This window comes from Euprymna scolopes, chromosome 18 (assembly GCF_053919585.1).
Source record: "Euprymna scolopes isolate OS-2025 chromosome 18, ASM5391958v1, whole genome shotgun sequence".
NCBI lineage: Eukaryota > Metazoa > Mollusca > Cephalopoda > Sepiida > Sepiolidae > Euprymna > Euprymna scolopes.
In genome coordinates this window covers 127,566,325-127,583,501 of record NC_136499.1, presented here as the reverse complement: position 1 = coordinate 127,583,501, position 17,177 = coordinate 127,566,325, and the positions used below count along the sequence as shown (strand labels likewise).

General features: G+C 35.4%; 63 non-coding genes and 1 pseudogene across 63 annotated transcripts; all 64 read right to left on the bottom strand.

Moving 5' to 3' along the window:
• Positions 1-2: 2 nt before the first annotated feature.
• On the bottom strand, positions 3-121 carry LOC145300319 (5S ribosomal RNA). Its single transcript, XR_013872548.1, has one exon. It is a non-coding gene; the product is annotated as a 5S ribosomal RNA (ribosomal RNA).
• Positions 122-271: 150 nt separating this feature from the next.
• On the bottom strand, positions 272-390 carry LOC145300686 (5S ribosomal RNA). The gene has a single exon (XR_013872899.1). It is a non-coding gene; the product is annotated as a 5S ribosomal RNA (ribosomal RNA).
• Positions 391-539: 149 nt separating this feature from the next.
• On the bottom strand, positions 540-658 carry LOC145299970 (5S ribosomal RNA). Its single transcript, XR_013872211.1, has one exon. It is a non-coding gene; the product is annotated as a 5S ribosomal RNA (ribosomal RNA).
• A 151-nt stretch (positions 659-809) lies between these two features.
• Positions 810-928, bottom strand: LOC145300878 (5S ribosomal RNA). The gene has a single exon (XR_013873087.1). It is a non-coding gene; the product is annotated as a 5S ribosomal RNA (ribosomal RNA).
• A 150-nt stretch (positions 929-1,078) lies between these two features.
• Positions 1,079-1,197, bottom strand: LOC145299891 (5S ribosomal RNA). The gene has a single exon (XR_013872133.1). It is a non-coding gene; the product is annotated as a 5S ribosomal RNA (ribosomal RNA).
• Positions 1,198-1,350: 153 nt separating this feature from the next.
• LOC145299573 (5S ribosomal RNA) lies at positions 1,351-1,469 on the bottom strand. The gene has a single exon (XR_013871825.1). It is a non-coding gene; the product is annotated as a 5S ribosomal RNA (ribosomal RNA).
• A 149-nt stretch (positions 1,470-1,618) lies between these two features.
• Positions 1,619-1,737, bottom strand: LOC145298258 (5S ribosomal RNA). Its single transcript, XR_013870537.1, has one exon. It is a non-coding gene; the product is annotated as a 5S ribosomal RNA (ribosomal RNA).
• A 151-nt stretch (positions 1,738-1,888) lies between these two features.
• Positions 1,889-2,007, bottom strand: LOC145300318 (5S ribosomal RNA). Its single transcript, XR_013872547.1, has one exon. It is a non-coding gene; the product is annotated as a 5S ribosomal RNA (ribosomal RNA).
• Positions 2,008-2,157: 150 nt separating this feature from the next.
• LOC145300685 (5S ribosomal RNA) lies at positions 2,158-2,276 on the bottom strand. The gene has a single exon (XR_013872898.1). It is a non-coding gene; the product is annotated as a 5S ribosomal RNA (ribosomal RNA).
• A 149-nt stretch (positions 2,277-2,425) lies between these two features.
• On the bottom strand, positions 2,426-2,544 carry LOC145299969 (5S ribosomal RNA). Its single transcript, XR_013872210.1, has one exon. It is a non-coding gene; the product is annotated as a 5S ribosomal RNA (ribosomal RNA).
• Positions 2,545-2,695: 151 nt separating this feature from the next.
• On the bottom strand, positions 2,696-2,814 carry LOC145300877 (5S ribosomal RNA). Its single transcript, XR_013873086.1, has one exon. It is a non-coding gene; the product is annotated as a 5S ribosomal RNA (ribosomal RNA).
• A 150-nt stretch (positions 2,815-2,964) lies between these two features.
• Positions 2,965-3,083, bottom strand: LOC145298256 (5S ribosomal RNA). Its single transcript, XR_013870535.1, has one exon. It is a non-coding gene; the product is annotated as a 5S ribosomal RNA (ribosomal RNA).
• Positions 3,084-3,235: 152 nt separating this feature from the next.
• LOC145300132 (5S ribosomal RNA) lies at positions 3,236-3,354 on the bottom strand. The gene has a single exon (XR_013872368.1). It is a non-coding gene; the product is annotated as a 5S ribosomal RNA (ribosomal RNA).
• A 149-nt stretch (positions 3,355-3,503) lies between these two features.
• Positions 3,504-3,622, bottom strand: LOC145298254 (5S ribosomal RNA). The gene has a single exon (XR_013870534.1). It is a non-coding gene; the product is annotated as a 5S ribosomal RNA (ribosomal RNA).
• A 151-nt stretch (positions 3,623-3,773) lies between these two features.
• On the bottom strand, positions 3,774-3,892 carry LOC145300317 (5S ribosomal RNA). Its single transcript, XR_013872546.1, has one exon. It is a non-coding gene; the product is annotated as a 5S ribosomal RNA (ribosomal RNA).
• A 151-nt stretch (positions 3,893-4,043) lies between these two features.
• LOC145300684 (5S ribosomal RNA) lies at positions 4,044-4,162 on the bottom strand. The gene has a single exon (XR_013872897.1). It is a non-coding gene; the product is annotated as a 5S ribosomal RNA (ribosomal RNA).
• Positions 4,163-4,311: 149 nt separating this feature from the next.
• On the bottom strand, positions 4,312-4,430 carry LOC145301324 (5S ribosomal RNA; annotated as a pseudogene).
• Positions 4,431-4,581: 151 nt separating this feature from the next.
• Positions 4,582-4,700, bottom strand: LOC145298253 (5S ribosomal RNA). Its single transcript, XR_013870533.1, has one exon. It is a non-coding gene; the product is annotated as a 5S ribosomal RNA (ribosomal RNA).
• Positions 4,701-4,851: 151 nt separating this feature from the next.
• Positions 4,852-4,970, bottom strand: LOC145300131 (5S ribosomal RNA). The gene has a single exon (XR_013872367.1). It is a non-coding gene; the product is annotated as a 5S ribosomal RNA (ribosomal RNA).
• A 151-nt stretch (positions 4,971-5,121) lies between these two features.
• On the bottom strand, positions 5,122-5,240 carry LOC145300365 (5S ribosomal RNA). The gene has a single exon (XR_013872591.1). It is a non-coding gene; the product is annotated as a 5S ribosomal RNA (ribosomal RNA).
• Positions 5,241-5,391: 151 nt separating this feature from the next.
• Positions 5,392-5,510, bottom strand: LOC145300876 (5S ribosomal RNA). The gene has a single exon (XR_013873085.1). It is a non-coding gene; the product is annotated as a 5S ribosomal RNA (ribosomal RNA).
• A 150-nt stretch (positions 5,511-5,660) lies between these two features.
• On the bottom strand, positions 5,661-5,779 carry LOC145298252 (5S ribosomal RNA). Its single transcript, XR_013870532.1, has one exon. It is a non-coding gene; the product is annotated as a 5S ribosomal RNA (ribosomal RNA).
• Positions 5,780-5,930: 151 nt separating this feature from the next.
• On the bottom strand, positions 5,931-6,049 carry LOC145298251 (5S ribosomal RNA). The gene has a single exon (XR_013870531.1). It is a non-coding gene; the product is annotated as a 5S ribosomal RNA (ribosomal RNA).
• Positions 6,050-6,198: 149 nt separating this feature from the next.
• On the bottom strand, positions 6,199-6,318 carry LOC145301159 (5S ribosomal RNA). The gene has a single exon (XR_013873360.1). It is a non-coding gene; the product is annotated as a 5S ribosomal RNA (ribosomal RNA).
• Positions 6,319-6,469: 151 nt separating this feature from the next.
• On the bottom strand, positions 6,470-6,588 carry LOC145298249 (5S ribosomal RNA). The gene has a single exon (XR_013870529.1). It is a non-coding gene; the product is annotated as a 5S ribosomal RNA (ribosomal RNA).
• A 151-nt stretch (positions 6,589-6,739) lies between these two features.
• Positions 6,740-6,858, bottom strand: LOC145298248 (5S ribosomal RNA). Its single transcript, XR_013870528.1, has one exon. It is a non-coding gene; the product is annotated as a 5S ribosomal RNA (ribosomal RNA).
• A 149-nt stretch (positions 6,859-7,007) lies between these two features.
• LOC145300742 (5S ribosomal RNA) lies at positions 7,008-7,127 on the bottom strand. Its single transcript, XR_013872953.1, has one exon. It is a non-coding gene; the product is annotated as a 5S ribosomal RNA (ribosomal RNA).
• A 151-nt stretch (positions 7,128-7,278) lies between these two features.
• On the bottom strand, positions 7,279-7,397 carry LOC145299736 (5S ribosomal RNA). Its single transcript, XR_013871984.1, has one exon. It is a non-coding gene; the product is annotated as a 5S ribosomal RNA (ribosomal RNA).
• Positions 7,398-7,549: 152 nt separating this feature from the next.
• LOC145300258 (5S ribosomal RNA) lies at positions 7,550-7,668 on the bottom strand. Its single transcript, XR_013872489.1, has one exon. It is a non-coding gene; the product is annotated as a 5S ribosomal RNA (ribosomal RNA).
• A 151-nt stretch (positions 7,669-7,819) lies between these two features.
• On the bottom strand, positions 7,820-7,939 carry LOC145301252 (5S ribosomal RNA). Its single transcript, XR_013873452.1, has one exon. It is a non-coding gene; the product is annotated as a 5S ribosomal RNA (ribosomal RNA).
• A 149-nt stretch (positions 7,940-8,088) lies between these two features.
• On the bottom strand, positions 8,089-8,207 carry LOC145300266 (5S ribosomal RNA). The gene has a single exon (XR_013872496.1). It is a non-coding gene; the product is annotated as a 5S ribosomal RNA (ribosomal RNA).
• A 151-nt stretch (positions 8,208-8,358) lies between these two features.
• On the bottom strand, positions 8,359-8,477 carry LOC145300288 (5S ribosomal RNA). Its single transcript, XR_013872518.1, has one exon. It is a non-coding gene; the product is annotated as a 5S ribosomal RNA (ribosomal RNA).
• Positions 8,478-8,626: 149 nt separating this feature from the next.
• LOC145298247 (5S ribosomal RNA) lies at positions 8,627-8,745 on the bottom strand. Its single transcript, XR_013870527.1, has one exon. It is a non-coding gene; the product is annotated as a 5S ribosomal RNA (ribosomal RNA).
• Positions 8,746-8,895: 150 nt separating this feature from the next.
• On the bottom strand, positions 8,896-9,014 carry LOC145298246 (5S ribosomal RNA). The gene has a single exon (XR_013870526.1). It is a non-coding gene; the product is annotated as a 5S ribosomal RNA (ribosomal RNA).
• A 151-nt stretch (positions 9,015-9,165) lies between these two features.
• Positions 9,166-9,284, bottom strand: LOC145299652 (5S ribosomal RNA). Its single transcript, XR_013871902.1, has one exon. It is a non-coding gene; the product is annotated as a 5S ribosomal RNA (ribosomal RNA).
• Positions 9,285-9,433: 149 nt separating this feature from the next.
• On the bottom strand, positions 9,434-9,552 carry LOC145298245 (5S ribosomal RNA). Its single transcript, XR_013870525.1, has one exon. It is a non-coding gene; the product is annotated as a 5S ribosomal RNA (ribosomal RNA).
• A 149-nt stretch (positions 9,553-9,701) lies between these two features.
• LOC145298243 (5S ribosomal RNA) lies at positions 9,702-9,820 on the bottom strand. The gene has a single exon (XR_013870523.1). It is a non-coding gene; the product is annotated as a 5S ribosomal RNA (ribosomal RNA).
• Positions 9,821-9,971: 151 nt separating this feature from the next.
• LOC145298242 (5S ribosomal RNA) lies at positions 9,972-10,090 on the bottom strand. The gene has a single exon (XR_013870522.1). It is a non-coding gene; the product is annotated as a 5S ribosomal RNA (ribosomal RNA).
• A 152-nt stretch (positions 10,091-10,242) lies between these two features.
• Positions 10,243-10,361, bottom strand: LOC145298241 (5S ribosomal RNA). Its single transcript, XR_013870521.1, has one exon. It is a non-coding gene; the product is annotated as a 5S ribosomal RNA (ribosomal RNA).
• Positions 10,362-10,512: 151 nt separating this feature from the next.
• Positions 10,513-10,631, bottom strand: LOC145298240 (5S ribosomal RNA). The gene has a single exon (XR_013870520.1). It is a non-coding gene; the product is annotated as a 5S ribosomal RNA (ribosomal RNA).
• Positions 10,632-10,781: 150 nt separating this feature from the next.
• Positions 10,782-10,900, bottom strand: LOC145299594 (5S ribosomal RNA). Its single transcript, XR_013871846.1, has one exon. It is a non-coding gene; the product is annotated as a 5S ribosomal RNA (ribosomal RNA).
• A 149-nt stretch (positions 10,901-11,049) lies between these two features.
• On the bottom strand, positions 11,050-11,168 carry LOC145298237 (5S ribosomal RNA). Its single transcript, XR_013870519.1, has one exon. It is a non-coding gene; the product is annotated as a 5S ribosomal RNA (ribosomal RNA).
• Positions 11,169-11,319: 151 nt separating this feature from the next.
• On the bottom strand, positions 11,320-11,438 carry LOC145300316 (5S ribosomal RNA). Its single transcript, XR_013872545.1, has one exon. It is a non-coding gene; the product is annotated as a 5S ribosomal RNA (ribosomal RNA).
• Positions 11,439-11,589: 151 nt separating this feature from the next.
• LOC145299592 (5S ribosomal RNA) lies at positions 11,590-11,708 on the bottom strand. The gene has a single exon (XR_013871844.1). It is a non-coding gene; the product is annotated as a 5S ribosomal RNA (ribosomal RNA).
• A 151-nt stretch (positions 11,709-11,859) lies between these two features.
• Positions 11,860-11,978, bottom strand: LOC145299591 (5S ribosomal RNA). The gene has a single exon (XR_013871843.1). It is a non-coding gene; the product is annotated as a 5S ribosomal RNA (ribosomal RNA).
• Positions 11,979-12,129: 151 nt separating this feature from the next.
• LOC145298236 (5S ribosomal RNA) lies at positions 12,130-12,248 on the bottom strand. Its single transcript, XR_013870518.1, has one exon. It is a non-coding gene; the product is annotated as a 5S ribosomal RNA (ribosomal RNA).
• A 149-nt stretch (positions 12,249-12,397) lies between these two features.
• LOC145298235 (5S ribosomal RNA) lies at positions 12,398-12,516 on the bottom strand. Its single transcript, XR_013870517.1, has one exon. It is a non-coding gene; the product is annotated as a 5S ribosomal RNA (ribosomal RNA).
• A 151-nt stretch (positions 12,517-12,667) lies between these two features.
• Positions 12,668-12,786, bottom strand: LOC145298234 (5S ribosomal RNA). The gene has a single exon (XR_013870516.1). It is a non-coding gene; the product is annotated as a 5S ribosomal RNA (ribosomal RNA).
• Positions 12,787-12,937: 151 nt separating this feature from the next.
• LOC145298233 (5S ribosomal RNA) lies at positions 12,938-13,056 on the bottom strand. Its single transcript, XR_013870515.1, has one exon. It is a non-coding gene; the product is annotated as a 5S ribosomal RNA (ribosomal RNA).
• Positions 13,057-13,206: 150 nt separating this feature from the next.
• Positions 13,207-13,325, bottom strand: LOC145298232 (5S ribosomal RNA). The gene has a single exon (XR_013870514.1). It is a non-coding gene; the product is annotated as a 5S ribosomal RNA (ribosomal RNA).
• Positions 13,326-13,476: 151 nt separating this feature from the next.
• Positions 13,477-13,595, bottom strand: LOC145298230 (5S ribosomal RNA). Its single transcript, XR_013870512.1, has one exon. It is a non-coding gene; the product is annotated as a 5S ribosomal RNA (ribosomal RNA).
• Positions 13,596-13,746: 151 nt separating this feature from the next.
• Positions 13,747-13,865, bottom strand: LOC145298229 (5S ribosomal RNA). The gene has a single exon (XR_013870511.1). It is a non-coding gene; the product is annotated as a 5S ribosomal RNA (ribosomal RNA).
• Positions 13,866-14,014: 149 nt separating this feature from the next.
• Positions 14,015-14,133, bottom strand: LOC145298228 (5S ribosomal RNA). Its single transcript, XR_013870510.1, has one exon. It is a non-coding gene; the product is annotated as a 5S ribosomal RNA (ribosomal RNA).
• Positions 14,134-14,284: 151 nt separating this feature from the next.
• Positions 14,285-14,403, bottom strand: LOC145298227 (5S ribosomal RNA). The gene has a single exon (XR_013870509.1). It is a non-coding gene; the product is annotated as a 5S ribosomal RNA (ribosomal RNA).
• Positions 14,404-14,554: 151 nt separating this feature from the next.
• Positions 14,555-14,673, bottom strand: LOC145298226 (5S ribosomal RNA). Its single transcript, XR_013870508.1, has one exon. It is a non-coding gene; the product is annotated as a 5S ribosomal RNA (ribosomal RNA).
• Positions 14,674-14,824: 151 nt separating this feature from the next.
• On the bottom strand, positions 14,825-14,943 carry LOC145298225 (5S ribosomal RNA). The gene has a single exon (XR_013870507.1). It is a non-coding gene; the product is annotated as a 5S ribosomal RNA (ribosomal RNA).
• Positions 14,944-15,094: 151 nt separating this feature from the next.
• On the bottom strand, positions 15,095-15,213 carry LOC145298224 (5S ribosomal RNA). The gene has a single exon (XR_013870506.1). It is a non-coding gene; the product is annotated as a 5S ribosomal RNA (ribosomal RNA).
• Positions 15,214-15,362: 149 nt separating this feature from the next.
• LOC145298223 (5S ribosomal RNA) lies at positions 15,363-15,481 on the bottom strand. The gene has a single exon (XR_013870505.1). It is a non-coding gene; the product is annotated as a 5S ribosomal RNA (ribosomal RNA).
• Positions 15,482-15,632: 151 nt separating this feature from the next.
• On the bottom strand, positions 15,633-15,751 carry LOC145298221 (5S ribosomal RNA). Its single transcript, XR_013870504.1, has one exon. It is a non-coding gene; the product is annotated as a 5S ribosomal RNA (ribosomal RNA).
• A 151-nt stretch (positions 15,752-15,902) lies between these two features.
• LOC145298220 (5S ribosomal RNA) lies at positions 15,903-16,021 on the bottom strand. The gene has a single exon (XR_013870503.1). It is a non-coding gene; the product is annotated as a 5S ribosomal RNA (ribosomal RNA).
• Positions 16,022-16,170: 149 nt separating this feature from the next.
• Positions 16,171-16,290, bottom strand: LOC145300554 (5S ribosomal RNA). The gene has a single exon (XR_013872770.1). It is a non-coding gene; the product is annotated as a 5S ribosomal RNA (ribosomal RNA).
• A 151-nt stretch (positions 16,291-16,441) lies between these two features.
• On the bottom strand, positions 16,442-16,560 carry LOC145298218 (5S ribosomal RNA). The gene has a single exon (XR_013870501.1). It is a non-coding gene; the product is annotated as a 5S ribosomal RNA (ribosomal RNA).
• A 151-nt stretch (positions 16,561-16,711) lies between these two features.
• LOC145298217 (5S ribosomal RNA) lies at positions 16,712-16,830 on the bottom strand. Its single transcript, XR_013870500.1, has one exon. It is a non-coding gene; the product is annotated as a 5S ribosomal RNA (ribosomal RNA).
• A 148-nt stretch (positions 16,831-16,978) lies between these two features.
• Positions 16,979-17,097, bottom strand: LOC145299968 (5S ribosomal RNA). Its single transcript, XR_013872209.1, has one exon. It is a non-coding gene; the product is annotated as a 5S ribosomal RNA (ribosomal RNA).
• Between the last annotated feature and the right edge of the window lie 80 nt (positions 17,098-17,177).

Below are 17,177 nucleotides of genomic sequence, written 5' to 3'. Positions count from 1 at the left end.
AATGCTTACAGCACCTGGTATTCCCAAGCGGTCACCCATCTAAGTACTGACCAGGCTCTACGTTGCTTAACTTCGGGGATCGGACGAGAACCGCTGTTTTCAACGTGATATGGCCGTAAGCGAAGACGTGCCATAATTTTAACTATTACAATTTCAATATTTATTTACCAAATCTGATAATGTAATGATATTTTGTTTTTTGTTTTTTTATCTAATATTTTACATTAAAATCGAACGCATTTTATGAGTTTTTCCAAAAATTTAGAGGAAATGCTTACAGCACCTGGTATTCCCAAGCGGTCACCCATCTAAGTACTGACCAGGCTCTACGTTGCTTAACTTCAGGGATCGGACGAGAACCGGTGTTTTCACCGTGATATGGCCGTAAGCGAAGAAGTGCCATAATTTTAACTATTACAATTTCAATATTTATTTACCAAATCTGATAATTTAATGATACTTTATTTGTTTTTTTTACCTAATATTTTACATTAAAATCGAACGCATTTTTATGAGTTTTTCCAAAAATTCAGGGGAAATGCTTACAGCACCTGGTATTCCCAAGCGGTCACCCATCTAAGTACTGACCAGACTCTACGTTGCTTAACTTCGGGGATCGGACGAGAACCGGTGTTTTCAACGTGATATGGCCGTAAGCGAAGACATGCCATAATTTTAACTATTACAATTTCAATATTTATTTACCAAATCTGATAATGTAATGATATTTTGTTTTTTGTTTTTTTATCTAATATTTTACATTAAAATCGAACGCATTTTTATGGGTTTTTCCAAAAATTCAGGGGAAATGCTTACAGCACCTGGTATTCCCAAGCGGTCACCCATCTAAGTACTGACCAGGCTCTACGTTGCTTAATATCGGGGATCGGACGAGAACCGGTGTTTTCAACGTGATATGGCCGTAAGCGAAGAAGTGCCATAATTTTAACTATTACAATTTCAATATTTATTTACCAAATCTGATAATTTAATGATACTTTATTTGTTTTTTTTTACCTAATATTTTACATTAAAATCGAACGCATTTTCATGAGTTTTTCCAAAAATTCAGGGGAAATGCTTACAGCCCCTGGTATTCCCAAGCGGTCACCCATCTAAGTACTGACCAGGCTCTACGTTGCTTAACTTCGGGGATCGGACGAGAACCGGTGTTTTCAACGTGATATGGCCGTAAGCGAAGACGTGCCATAATTGTAACTATTACAATTTCAATATTTATTTACCAAATCTGATAATGTAATGATATTTTGTTTTTTGTTTTTTTTTATCTAATATTTTTCATTAAAATCGAACGCATTTTTATGAGTTTTTCCAAAAATTCAGGGGAAATGCTTATAGCACCTGGTATTCCCAAGCGGTCACCCATCTAAGTACTGACCAGGCTCTACGTTGCTTAACTTCGGGGATCGGACGGGAACCGGTGTTTTCAACGTGATATGGCCGTAAGCGAAGACGTGCCATAATTTTAACTATTACAATTTCAATATTTATTTACCAAATCTGATAATTTAATGATACTTTATTTGTTTTTGTTACCTAATATTTTACATTAAAATCGAACGCATTTTTATGAGTTTTTCCAAAAATTCAGGGGAAATGCTTACAGCACCTGGTATTCCCAAGCGGTCACCCATCTAAGTACTGACCAGGCTCTACGTTGCTTAACTTCGGGGATCGGACGAGAACCGGTGTTTTCAACGTGATATGGCCGTAAGCGAAGACGTGCCATAATTTTAACTATTACAATTTCAATATTTATTTACCAAATCTGATAATGTAATGATATTTTGTTTTTTGTTTTTTTATCTAATATTTTACATTAAAATCGAACGCATTTTTATGAGTTTTTCCAAAAATTCAGGGGAAATGCTTACAGCACCTGGTATTCCCAAGCGGTCACCCATCTAAGTACTGACCAGGCTCTACGTTGCTTAACTTCGGGGATCGGACGAGAACCGCTGTTTTCAACGTGATATGGCCGTAAGCGAAGACGTGCCATAATTTTAACTATTACAATTTCAATATTTATTTACCAAATCTGATAATGTAATGATATTTTGTTTTTTGTTTTTTTATCTAATATTTTACATTAAAATCGAACGCATTTTATGAGTTTTTCCAAAAATTTAGAGGAAATGCTTACAGCACCTGGTATTCCCAAGCGGTCACCCATCTAAGTACTGACCAGGCTCTACGTTGCTTAACTTCAGGGATCGGACGAGAACCGGTGTTTTCACCGTGATATGGCCGTAAGCGAAGAAGTGCCATAATTTTAACTATTACAATTTCAATATTTATTTACCAAATCTGATAATTTAATGATACTTTATTTGTTTTTTTTACCTAATATTTTACATTAAAATCGAACGCATTTTTATGAGTTTTTCCAAAAATTCAGGGGAAATGCTTACAGCACCTGGTATTCCCAAGCGGTCACCCATCTAAGTACTGACCAGACTCTACGTTGCTTAACTTCGGGGATCGGACGAGAACCGGTGTTTTCAACGTGATATGGCCGTAAGCGAAGACATGCCATAATTTTAACTATTACAATTTCAATATTTATTTACCAAATCTGATAATGTAATGATATTTTGTTTTTTGTTTTTTTATCTAATATTTTACATTAAAATCGAACGCATTTTTATGAGTTTTTCCAAAAATTCAGGGGAAATGCTTACAGCACCTGGTATTCCCAAGCGGTCACCCATCTAAGTACTGACCAGGCTCTACGTTGCTTAATATCGGGGATCGGACGAGAACCGGTGTTTTCAACGTGATATGGCCGTAAGCGAAGAAGTGCCATAATTTTAACTATTACAATTTCAATATTTATTTACCAAATCTGATAATTTAATGATACTTTATTTGTTTTTTTTTACATAATATTTTACATTAAAATCGAACGCATTTTCATGAGTTTTTCCAAAAATTCAGGGGAAATGCTTACAGCACCTGGTATTCCCAAGCGGTCACCCATCTAAGTACTGACCAGGCTCTACGTTGCTTAACTTCGGGGATCGGACGAGAACCGGTGTTTTCAACGTGATATGGCCGTAAGCGAAGACGTGCCATAATTGTAACTATTACAATTTCAATATTTATTTACCAAATCTGATAATGTAATGATATTTTGTTTTTTGTTTTTTTTATCTAATATTTTTCATTAAAATCGAACGCATTTTTATGAGTTTTTCCAAAAATTCAGGGGAAATGCTTATAGCACCTGGTATTCCCAAGCGGTCACCCATCTAAGTACTGACCAGGCTCTACGTTGCTTAACTTCGGGGATCGGACGAGAACCGGTGTTTTCAACGTGATATGGCCGTAAGCGAAGACGTGCCATAATTTTAACTATTACAATTTCAATATTTATTTACCAAATCTGATAATTTAATGATACTTTATTTGTTTTTGTTACCTAATATTTTACATTAAAATCGAACGCATTTTTATGAGTTTTTCCAAAAATTCAGGGGAAATGCTTACAGCACCTGGTATTCCCAAGCGGTCACCCATCTAAGTACTGACCAGGCTCTACGTTGCTTAACTTCGGGGATCGGACGAGAACCGGTGTTTTCAACGTGATATGGCCGTAAGCGAAGACGTGCCATAATTTTAACTATTACAATTTCAATATTTATTTACCAAATCTGATAATGTAATGATATTTTGTTTTTTGTTTTTTTATCTAATATTTTACATTAAAATCGAACGCATTTTTATGAGTTTTTCCAAAAATTCAGGGGAAATGCTTACAGCACCTGGTATTCCCAAGCGGTCACCCATCTAAGTACTGACCAGGCTCTACGTTGCTTAACTTCGGGGATCGGACGAGAACCGCTGTTTTCAACGTGATATGGCCGTAAGCGAAGACGTGCCATAATTTTAACTATTACAATTTCAATATTTATTTACCAAATCTGATAATGTAATGATATTTTGTTTTTTGTTTTTTTATCTAATATTTTACATTAAAATCGAACGCATTTTTATGAGTTTTTCCAAAAATTTAGAGGAAATGCTTACAGCACCTGGTATTCCCAAGCGGTCACCCATCTAAGTACTGACCAGGCTCTACGTTGCTTAACTTCAGGGATCGGACGAGAACCGGTGTTTTCACCGTGATATGGCCGTAAGCGAAGAAGTGCCATAATTTTAACTATTACAATTTCAATATTTATTTACCAAATCTGATAATTTAATGATACTTTATTTGTTTTTTTTACCTAATATTTTACATTAAAATCGAACGCATTTTTATGAGTTTTTCCAAAAATTCAGGGGAAATGCTTACAGCAGCTGGTATTCCCAAGCGGTCACCCATCTAAGTACTGACCAGGCTCTACGTTGCTTAATATCGGGGATCGGACGAGAACCGGTGTTTTCAACGTGATATGGCCGTAAGCGAAGAAGTGCCATAATTTTAACTATTACAATTTCAATATTTATTTACCAAATCTGATAATTTAATGATACTTTATTTGTTTTTTTTTTACCAAATATTTTACATTAAAATCGAACGCATTTTCAAGAGTTTTTCCAAAAATTCAGGGGAAATGCTTACAGCACCTGGTATTCCCAAGCGGTCACCCATCTAAGTACTGACCAGGCTCTACGTTGCTTAACTTCGGGGATCGGACGAGAACCGGTGTTTTCAACGTGATATGGCCGTAAGCGAAGACGTGCCATAATTGTAACTATTACAATTTCAATATTTATTTACCAAATCTGATAATGTAATGATATTTTGTTTTTTGTTTTTTTATCTAATATTTTTCATTAAAATCGAACGCATTTTTATGAGTTTTTCCAAAAATTCAGGGGAAATGCTTATAGCACCTGGTATTCCCAAGCGGTCACCCATCTAAGTACTGACCAGGCTCTACGTTGCTTAACTTCGGGGATCGGACGAGAACCGGTGTTTTCAACGTGATATGGCCGTAAGCGAAGACGTGCCATAATTTTAACTATTACAATTTCAATATTTATTTACCAAATCTGATAATGTAATGATATTTTGTTTTTTGTTTTTTTATCTAATATTTTACATTAAAATCGAACGCATTTTTATGAGTTTTTCCAAAAATTCAGGGGAAATGCTTACAGCATCTGGTATTCCCAAGCGGTCACCCATCTAATTACTGACCAGGCTCTACGTTGCTTAACTTCGGGGATCGGACGAGACCCGGTGTTTTCAACGTGATATGGCCGTAAGCGAAGACGTGCCATAATTTTAACTATTACAATTTCAATATTTATTTACCAAATCTGATAATGTAATGATATTTTGTTTTTTGTTTTTTTATCTAATATTTTACATTAAAATCGAACGCATTTTTATGAGTTTTTCCAAAAATTCAGGGGAAATGCTTACAGCACCTGGTATTCCCAAGCGGTCACCCATCTAAGTACTGACCAGGCTCTACGTTGCTTAATATCGGGGATCGGACGAGAACCGGTGTTTTCAACGTGATATGGCCGTAAGCGAAGAAGTGCCATAATTTTAACTATTACAATTTCAATATTTATTTACCAAATCTGATAATGTAATGATATTTTATTTGTTTTTTTTTACCTAATATTTTACATTAAAATCGAACGCATTTTTATGAGTTGTTCCAAAAATTCAGGGGAAATGCTTACAGCACCTGGTATTCCCAAGCGGTCACCCATCTAAGTACTGACCAGGCTCTACGTTGCTTAACTTCGGGGATCGGACGAGAACCGGTGTTTTCAACGTGATATGGCCGTAAGCGAAGACGTGCCATAATTTTAACTATTACAATTTCAATATTTATTTACCAAATCTGATAATCTAATGATATTTTGTTTTTTGTTTTTTTATCTAATATTTTACATTAAAATCGAACGCATTTTTATGAGTTTTTCCAAAAATTCAGGGGAAATGCTTACAGCACCTGGTATTCCCAAGCGGTCACCCATCTAAGTACTGACCAGGCTCTACGTTGCTTAACTTCGGGGATCGGACGAGAACCGGTGTTTTCAACGTGATATGGCCGTAAGCGAAGAATTGCGATAATTTTAACTAATACAATTTCAATATTTATTTACCAAATCTGATAATTTAATGATACTTTATTTGTTTTTTTTACCTAATATTTTACATTAAAATCGAACGCATTTTTATGAGTTTTTCCAAAAATTCAGGGGAAATGCTTACAGCACCTGGTATTCCCAAGCGGTCACCCATCTAAGTACTGACCAGGCTCTACGTTGCTTAACTTCGGGGGATCGGACGAGAACAGGTGTTTTCAACGTGATATGGCCGTAAGCGAAGACGTGCCATAATTTTAACTATTACAATTTCAATATTTATTTACCAAATCTGATAATGTAATGATACTTTATTTGTTTTTTTTTTACCTAATATTTTACATTAAAATCGAACGCATTTTTATGAGTTGTTCCAAAAATTCAGGGGAAATGCTTACAGCACCTGGTATTCCCAAGCGGTCACCCATCTAAGTACTGACCAGGCTCTACGTTGCTTAACTTCGGGGATCGGACGAGAACCGGTGTTTTCAACGTGATATGGCCGTAAGCGAAGACGTGCCATAATTTTAACTATAACAATTTCAATATTTATTTACCAAATCTGATAATCTAATGATATTTTGTTTTTTGTTTTTTTATCTAATATTTTACATTAAAATCGAACGCATTTTTATGAGTTTTTCCAAAAATTCAGGGGAAATGCTTACAGCACCTGGTATTCCCAAGCGGTCACCCATCTAAGTACTGACCAGGCTCTACGTTGCTTAACTTCGGGGATCGGACGAGAACCGGTGTTTTCAACGTGATATGGCCGTAAGCGAAGAATTGCGATAATTTTAACTATTACAATTTCAATATTTATTTACCAAATCTGATAATTTAATGATACTTTATTTGTTTTTTTTACCTAATATTTTACATTAAAATCGAACGCATTTTTATGAGTTTTTCCAAAAATTCAGGGGAAATGCTTACAGCACCTGGTATTCCCAAGCGGTCACCCATCTAAGTACTGACCAGGCTCTACGTTGCTTAACTTCGGGGGATCGGACGAGAACCGGTGTTTTCAACGAGATATGGCCGTAAGCGAAGACGTGCCATAATTTTAACTATTACAATTTCAATATTTATTTACCAAATCTGATAATGTAATGATATTTTGTTTTTTGTTTTTTTATCTAATATTTTACATTAAAATCGAACGCATTTTTATGAGTTTTTCCAAAAATTCAGGGGAAATGCTTACAGCACCTGGTATTCCTAAGGGGTCACCCATCTAAGTACTGACCAGGCTCTACGTTGCTTAACTTCGGGGATCGGACGAGAACCGGTGTTTTCAACGTGATATGGCCGTAAGCGAAGACGTGCCATAATTTTAACTATTACAATTTCAATATTTATTTACCAAATCTGATAATGTAATGATATTTTGTTTTTTGTTTTTTTTATCTAATATTTTACATTAAAATCGAACGCATTTTTATGAGTTTTTCCAAAAATTCAGGGGAAATGCTTACAGCACCTGGTATTCCCAAGCGGTCACCCATCTAAGTACTGACCAGGCTCTACGTTGCTTAACTTCGGGTATCGGACGAGAACCGGTGTTTTCAACGTGATATGGCCGTAAGCGAAGACGGGCCATAATTTTAACTATTACAATTTCAATATTTATTTACCAAATCTGATAATGTAATGATATTTTGTTTTTTGTTTTTTTATCTAATATTTTACATTAAAATCGAATGCCTTTTTATGAGTTTTTCCAAAAATTCAGGGGAAATGCTTACAGCACCTGGTATTCCCAAGCGGTCACCCATCTAAGTACTGACCAGGCTCTACGTTGCTTAATATCGGGGATCGGACGAGAACCGGGTTTTTTCAACGTGATATGGCCGTAAGCAAAGAAGTGCGATAATTTTAACTATTACAATTTCAATATTTATTTACCAAATCTTATAATTTAATGATACTTTATTTTTTTTTTTTACCTAATATTTTACATTAAAATCGAACGCATTTTTATGAGTTTTTCCAAAAATTCAGGGGAAATGCTTACAGCACCTGGTATTCCCAAGCGGTCACCCATCTAAGTACTGACCAGGCTCTACGTTTCTTAACTTCGGGGATCGGACGAGAACCGGTGTTTTCAACGTGATATGGCCGTAAGCGAAGACGTGCCATAATTTTAACTATTACAATTTCAATATTTATTTACCAAATCTGATAATGTAATGATATTTTGTTTTTTGTTTTTTTATCTAATATTTTACATTAAAATCGAACGCATTTTTATGAGTTTTTCCAAAAATTCAGGGAAAATGCTTACATCACCTGGTATTCCCAAGCGGTCACCCATCTAAGTACTGACCAGGCTCTACGTTGCTTAACTTCGGGGATCGGACGAGAACCGGTGTTTTCAACGTGATATGGCCGTAAGCGAAGAAGTGCCATAATTTTAACTATTACAATTTCAATATTTATTTACCAAATCTGATAATGTAATGATACTTTATTTGTTTTTTTTACCTAATATTTTACATTAAAATCGAACGCATTTTTATGAGTTTTTCCAAAAATTCAGGGGAAATGCTTACAGCACCTGGTATTCCCAAGCGGTCACCCATCTAAGTACTGACCAGGCTCTACGTTGCTTAACTTCGGGGATCGGACGAGAACCGGTGTTTTCAACGTGATATGGCCGTAAGCGAAGACGTGCCATAATTTTAACTATTACAATTTCAATATTTATTTACCAAATCTGATAATTTAATGATACTTTGATTTTGTTTTTTTATCTAATATTTAACATTAAAATCGAACGCATTTTTATGAGTTTTTCCAAAAATTCAGGGGAAATGCTTACAGCACCTGGTATTCCCAAGCGGTCACCCATCTAAGTACTGACCAGGCTCTACGTTGCTTAACTTCGGGGATCGGACGAGAACCGGTGTTTTCAACGTGATATGGCCGTAAGCGAAGACGTGCCATAATTTTAACTATTACAATTTCAATATTTATTTACCAAATCTGATAATGTAATTATATTTTTTTTTTTGTTTTTTTATCTAATATTTTACATTAAAATCGAACGCATTTTTATGAGTTTTTCCAAAAATTCAGGGGAAATGCTTACAGCACCTGGTATTCCCAAGCGGTCACCCATCTAAGTACTGACCAGGTTCTACGTTGCTTAACTTCGGGGATCGGACGAGAACCGGTGTTTTCAACGTGATATGGCCGTAAGCGAAGAAGTGCCATAATTTTAACTATTACAATTTCAATATTTATTTACCAAATCTGATAATGTAATGATATTTTATTTGTTTTTTTTACCTAATATTTTACATTAAAATCGAACGCATTTTTATGAGTTTTTCCAAAAATTCAGGGGAAATGCTTACAGCACCTGGTATTCCCAAGCGGTCACCCATCTAAGTACTGACCAGGCTCTACGTTGCTTAACTTCGGGGATCGGACGAGAACCGGTGTTTTCAACGTGATATGGCCGTAAGCGAAGACGTGCCATAATTTTAACTATTACAATTTCAATATTTATTTACCAAATCTGATAATGTAATGATATTTTATTTGTTTTTTTTACCTAATATTTTACATTAAAATCGAACGCATTTTTATGAGTTTTTCCAAAAATTCAGGGGAAATGCTTACAGCACCTGGTATTCCCAAGCGGTCACCCATCTAAGTACTGACCAGGCTCTACGTTGCTTAACTTCGGGGATCGGACGAGAACCGGTGTTTTCAACGTGATATGGCCGTAAGCGAAGACGTGCCATAATTTTAACTATTACAATTTCAATATTTATTTACCAAATCTGATAATGTAATGATATTTTGTTTTTTGTTTTTTTATCTAATATTTTACATTAAAATCGAACGCATTTTTATGAGTTTTTCCAAAAATTCAGGGGAAATGCTTACAGCACCTGGTATTCCCAAGCGGTCACCCATCTAAGTACTGACCAGGCTCTACGTTGCTTAACTTCGGGGATCGGACGAGAACCGGTGTTTTCAACGTGATATGGCCGTAAGCGAAGACGTGCCATAATTTTAACTATTACAATTTTAATATTTATTTACCAAATCTGATAATGTAATGATATTTTGTTTTTTGTTTTTTTTATCTAATATTTTACATTAAAATCGAACGCATTTTTATGAGTTTTTCCAAAAATTCAGGGGAAATGCTTACAGCACCTGGTATTCCCAAGCGGTCACCCATCTAAGTACTGACCAGGCTCTACGTTGCTTAACTTCGGGGATCGGACGAGAACCGGTGTTTTCAACGTGATATGGCCGTAAGCGAAGACGTGCCATAATTTTAACTATTACAATTTCAATATTTATTTACCAAATCTGATAATCTAATGATATTTTGTTTTTTGTTTTTTTATCTAATATTTTACATTAAAATCGAACGCATTTTTATGAGTTTTTCCAAAAATTCAGGGGAAATGCTTACAGCACCTGGTATTCCCAAGCGGTCACCCATCTAAGTACTGACCAGGCTCTACGTTGCTTAACTTCGGGGATCGGACGAGAACCGGTGTTTTCAACGTGATATGGCCGTAAGCGAAGACGTGCCATAATTTTAACTATTACAATTTCAATATTTATTTACCAAATCTGATAATGTAATGATATTTTTTTTTTGTTTTTTTATCTAATATTTTACATTAAAATCGAACGCATTTTTATGAGTTTTTCCAAAAATTCAGGGGAAATGCTTACAGCACCTGGTATTCCCAAGCGGTCACCCATCTAAGTACTGACCAGGCTCTACGTTGCTTAACTTCGGGGATCGGACGAGAACCAGTGTTTTCAACGTGATATGGCCGTAAGCGAAGACGTGCCATAATTTTAACTATTACAATTTCAATATTTATTTACCAAATCTGATAATGTAATGATATTTTATTTGTTTTTTTTACCTAATATTTTACATTAAAATCGAACGCATTTTTATGAGTTTTTCCAAAAATTCAGGGGAAATGCTTACAGCACCTGGTATTCCCAAGCGGTCACCCATCTAAGTACTGACCAGGCTCTACGTTGCTTAACTTCGGGGATCGGACGAGAACCGGTGTTTTCAACGTGATATGGCCGTAAGCGAAGACGTGCCATAATTTTAACTATTACAATTTCAATATTTATTTACCAAATCTGATAATCTAATGATATTTTGTTTTTTGTTTTTTTATCTAATATTTTACATTAAAATCGAACGCATTTTTATGAGTTTTTCCAAAAATTCAGGGGAAATGCTTACAGCACCTGGTATTCCCAAGCGGTCACCCATCTAAGTACTGACCAGGCTCTACGTTGCTTAACTTCGGGGATCGGACGAGAACCGCTGTTTTCAACGTGATATGGCCGTAAGCGAAGACGTGCCATAATTTTAACTATTACAATTTCAATATTTATTTACCAAATCTGATAATCTAATGATATTTTGTTTTTTGTTTTTTTATCTAATATTTTACATTAAAATCGAACGCATTTTTATGAGTTTTTCCAAAAATTCAGGGGAAATGCTTACAGCACCTGGTATTCCCAAGCGGTCACCCATCTAAGTACTGACCAGGCTCTACGTTGCTTAACTTCGGGGATCGGACGAGAACCAGTGTTTTCAACGTGATATGGCCGTAAGCGAAGACGTGCCATAATTTTAACTATTACAATTTCAATATTTATTTACCAAATCTGATAATGTAATGATATTTTTTTTTTTGTTTTTTTATCTAATATTTTACATTAAAATCGAACGCATTTTTATGAGTTTTTCCAAAAATTCAGGGGAAATGCTTACAGCACCTGGTATTCCCAAGCGGTCACCCATCTAAGTACTGACCAGGCTCTACGTTGCTTAACTTCGGGGATCGGACGAGAACCAGTGTTTTCAACGTGATATGGCCGTAAGCGAAGACGTGCCATAATTTTAACTATTACAATTTCAATATTTATTTACCAAATCTGATAATGTAATTATATTTTTTTTTTTGTTTTTTTATCTAATATTTTACATTAAAATCGAACGCATTTTTATGAGTTTTTCCAAAAATTCAGGGTAAATGCTTACAGCACCTGGTATTCCCAAGCGGTCACCCATCTAAGTACTGACCAGGCTCTACGTTGCTTAACTTCGGGGATCGGACGAGAACCGGTGTTTTCAACGTGATATGGCCGTAAGCGAAGAAGTGCCATAATTTTAACTATTACAATTTCAATATTTATTTACCAAATCTGATAATGTAATGATATTGTATTTGTTTTTTTTACCTAATATTTTACATTAAAATCGAACGCATTTTTATGAGTTTTTCCAAAAATTCAGGGGAAATGCTTACAGCACCTGGTATTCCCAAGCGGTCACCCATCTAAGTACTGACCAGGCTCTACGTTGCTTAACTTCGGGGATCGGACGAGAACCGGTGTTTTCAACGTGATATGGCCGTAAGCGAAGACGTGCCATAATTTTAACTATTACAATTTCAATATTTATTTACCAAATCTGATAATCTAATGATATTTTGTTTTTTGTTTTTTTATCTAATATTTTACATTAAAATCGAACGCATTTTTATGAGTTTTTCCAAAAATTCAGGGGAAATGCTTACAGCACCTGGTATTCCCAAGCGGTCACCCATCTAAGTACTGACCAGGCTCTACGTTGCTTAACTTCGGGGATCGGACGAGAACCGGTGTTTTCAACGTGATATGGCCGTAAGCGAAGACGTGCCATAATTTTAACTATTACAATTTCAATATTTATTTACCAAATCTGATAATGTAATGATATTTTGTTTTTTGTTTTTTTATCTAATATTTTACATTAAAATCGAACGCATTTTTATGAGTTTTTCCAAAAATTCAGGGGAAATGCTTACAGCACCTGGTATTCCCAAGCGGTCACCCATCTAAGTACTGACCAGGCTCTACGTTGCTTAACTTCGGGGATCGGACGAGAACCGGTGTTTTCAACGTGATATGGCCGTAAGCGAAGACGTGCCATAATTTTAACTATTACAATTTCAATATTTATTTACCAAATCTGATAATGTAATTATTTTTTTTTTTTGTTTTTTTATCTAATATTTTACATTAAAATCGAACGCATTTTTATGAGTTTTTCCAAAAATTCAGGGGAAATGCTTACAGCACCTGGTATTCCCAAGCGGTCACCCATCTAAGTACTGACCAGGCTCTACGTTGCTTAACTTCGGGGATCGGACGAGAACCGGTGTTTTCAACGTGATATGGCCGTAAGCGAAGACGTGCCATAATTTTAACTATTACAATTTCAATATTTATTTACCAAATCTGATAATCTAATGATATTTTTTTTTTTGTTTTTTTATCTAATATTTTACATTAAAATCGAACGCATTTTTATGAGTTTTTCCAAAAATTCAGGGGAAATGCTTACAGCACCTGGTATTCCCAAGCGGTCACCCATCTAAGTACTGACCAGGCTCTACGTTGCTTAACTTCGGGGATCGGACGAGAACCGGTGTTTTCAACGTGATATGGCCGTAAGCGAAGACGTGCCATAATTTTAACTATTACAATTTCAATATTTATTTACCAAATCTGATAATGTAATGATATTTTGTTTTTTGTTTTTTTATCTAATATTTTACATTAAAATCGAACGCATTTTTATGAGTTTTTCCAAAAATTCAGGGGAAATGCTTACAGCACCTGGTATTCCCAAGCGGTCACCCATCTAAGTACTGACCAGGCTCTACGTTGCTTAACTTCGGGGATCGGACGAGAACCGGTGTTTTCAACGTGATATGGCCGTAAGCGAAGAAGTGCCATAATTTTAACTATTACAATTTCAATATTTATTTACCAAATCTGATAATTTAATGATATTTTTTTTGTTTTTTTTACCTAATATTTTACATTAAAATCGAACGCATTTTTATGAGTTTTTCCAAAAATTCAGGGGGAATGCTTACAGCACCTGGTATTCCCAAGCGGTCACCCATCTAAGTACTGACCAGGCTCTACGTTGCTTAACTTCGGGGATCGGACGAGAACCGGTGTTTTCAACGTGATATGGCCGTAAGCGAAGACGTGCCATAATTTTAACTATTACAATTTCAATATTTATTTACCAAATCTGATAATGTAATGATATTTTGTTTTTTGTTTTTTTATCTAATATTTTACATTAAAATCGAACGCATTTTTATGAGTTTTTCCAAAAATTCAGGGGAAATGCTTACAGCACCTGGTATTCCCAAGCGGTCACCCATCTAAGTACTGACCAGGCTCTACGTTGCTTAACTTCGGGGATCGGACGAGAACCGGTGTTTTCAACGTGATATGGCCGTAAGCGAAGACGTGCCATAATTTTAACTATTACAATTTCAATATTTATTTACCAAATCTGATAATGTAATTATTTTTTTTTTTTTGTTTTTTTATCTAATATTTTACATTAAAATCGAACGCATTTTTATGAGTTTTTCCAAAAATTCAGGGGAAATGCTTACAGCACCTGGTATTCCCAAGCGGTCACCCATCTAAGTACTGACCAGGCTCTACGTTGCTTAACTTCGGGGATCGGACGAGAACCGGTGTTTTCAACGTGATATGGCCGTAAGCGAAGACGTGCCATAATTTTAACTATTACAATTTCAATATTTATTTACCAAATCTGATAATCTAATGATATTTTTTTTTTTGTTTTTTTATCTAATATTTTACATTAAAATCGAACGCATTTTTATGAGTTTTTCCAAAAATTCAGGGGAAATGCTTACAGCACCTGGTATTCCCAAGCGGTCACCCATCTAAGTACTGACCAGGCTCTACGTTGCTTAACTTCGGGGATCGGACGAGAACCGGTGTTTTCAACGTGATATGGCCGTAAGCGAAGACGTGCCATAATTTTAACTATTACAATTTCAATATTTATTTACCAAATCTGATAATGTAATGATATTTTGTTTTTTGTTTTTTTATCTAATATTTTACATTAAAATCGAACGCATTTTTATGAGTTTTTCCAAAAATTCAGGGGAAATGCTTACAGCACCTGGTATTCCCAAGCGGTCACCCATCTAAGTACTGACCAGGCTCTACGTTGCTTAACTTCGGGGATCGGACGAGAACCGGTGTTTTCAACGTGATATGGCCGTAAGCGAAGAAGTGCCATAATTTTAACTATTACAATTTCAATATTTATTTACCAAATCTGATAATTTAATGATATTTTTTTTGTTTTTTTTACCTAATATTTTACATTAAAATCGAACGCATTTTTATGAGTTTTTCCAAAAATTCAGGGGGAATGCTTACAGCACCTGGTATTCCCAAGCGGTCACCCATCTAAGTACTGACCAGGCTCTACGTTGCTTAACTTCGGGGATCGGACGAGAACCGGTGTTTTCAACGTGATATGGCCGTAAGCGAAGACGTGCCATAATTTTAACTATTACAATTTCAATATTTATTTACCAAATCTGATAATGTAATGATATTTTGTTTTTTGTTTTTTTATCTAATATTTTACATTAAAATCGAACGCATTTTTATGAGTTTTTCCAAAAATTCAGGGGAAATGCTTACAGCACCTGGTATTCCCAAGCGGTCACCCATCTAAGTACTGACCAGGCTCTACGTTGCTTAACTTCGGGGATCGGACGAGAACCGGTGTTTTCAACGTGATATGGCCGTAAGCGAAGACGTGCCATAATTTTAACTATTACAATTTCAATATTTATTTACCAAATCTGATAATGTAATTATTTTTTTTTTTTTGTTTTTTTATCTAATATTTTACATTAAAATCGAACGCATTTTTATGAGTTTTTCCAAAAATTCAGGGGAAATGCTTACAGCACCTGGTATTCCCAAGCGGTCACCCATCTAAGTACTGACCAGGCTCTACGTTGCTTAACTTCGGGGATCGGACGAGAACCGGTGTTTTCAACGTGATATGGCCGTAAGCGAAGAAGTGCCATAATTTTAACTATTACAATTTCAATATTTATTTACCAAATCTGATAATTTAATGATATTTTATTTGTTTTTTTTACCTAATATTTTACATTAAAATCGAACGCATTTTTATGAGTTTTTCCAAAAATTCAGGGGAAATGCTTACAGCACCTGGTATTCCCAAGCGGTCACCCATCTAAGTACTGACCAGGCTCTACGTTGCTTAACTTCGGGGGATCGGACGAGAACCGGTGTTTTCAACGTGATATGGCCGTAAGCGAAGACGTGCCATAATTTTAACTATTACAATTTCAATATTTATTTACCAAATCTGATAATGTAATGATATTTTGTTTTTTGTTTTTTTATCTAATATTTTACATTAAAATCGAACGCATTTTTATGAGTTTTTCCAAACATTCAGGGGAAATGCTTACAGCACCTGGTATTCCCAAGCGGTCACCCATCTAAGTACTGACCAGGCTCTACGTTGCTTAACTTCGGGGATCGGACGAGAACCGGTGTTTTCAACGTGATATGGCCGTAAGCGAAGACGTGCCATAATTTTAACTATTACAATTTCAATATTTATTTACCAAATCTGATAATGTAATGATATTTTGTTTTTTGTTTTTTTATCTAATATTTTACATTAAAATCGAACGCATTTTTATGAGTTTTTCCAAAAATTCAGGGGAAATGCTTACAGCACCTGGTATTCCCAAGCGGTCACCCATCTAAGTACTGACCAGGCTCTACGTTGCTTAACTTCGGGGATCGGACGAGAACCGGTGTTTTCAACGTGATATGGCCGTAAGCGAAGAAGTGCCATAATTTTAACTATTACAATTTCAATATTTATTTACCAAATCTGATAATTTAATGATACTTTATTTGTTTTTTTTACCTAATATTTTACATTAAAATCGAACGCATTTTATGAGTTTTTCCAAAAATTCAGGGGAAATGCTTACAGCACCTGGTATTCCCAAGCGGTCACCCATCTAAGTACTGACCAGACTCTACGTTGCTTAACTTCGGGGATCGGACGAGAACCGGTGTTTTCAACGTGATATGGCCGTAAGCGAAGACATGCCATAATTTTAACTATTACAATTTCAATATTTATTTACCAAATCTGATAATGTAATGATATTTTGTTTTTT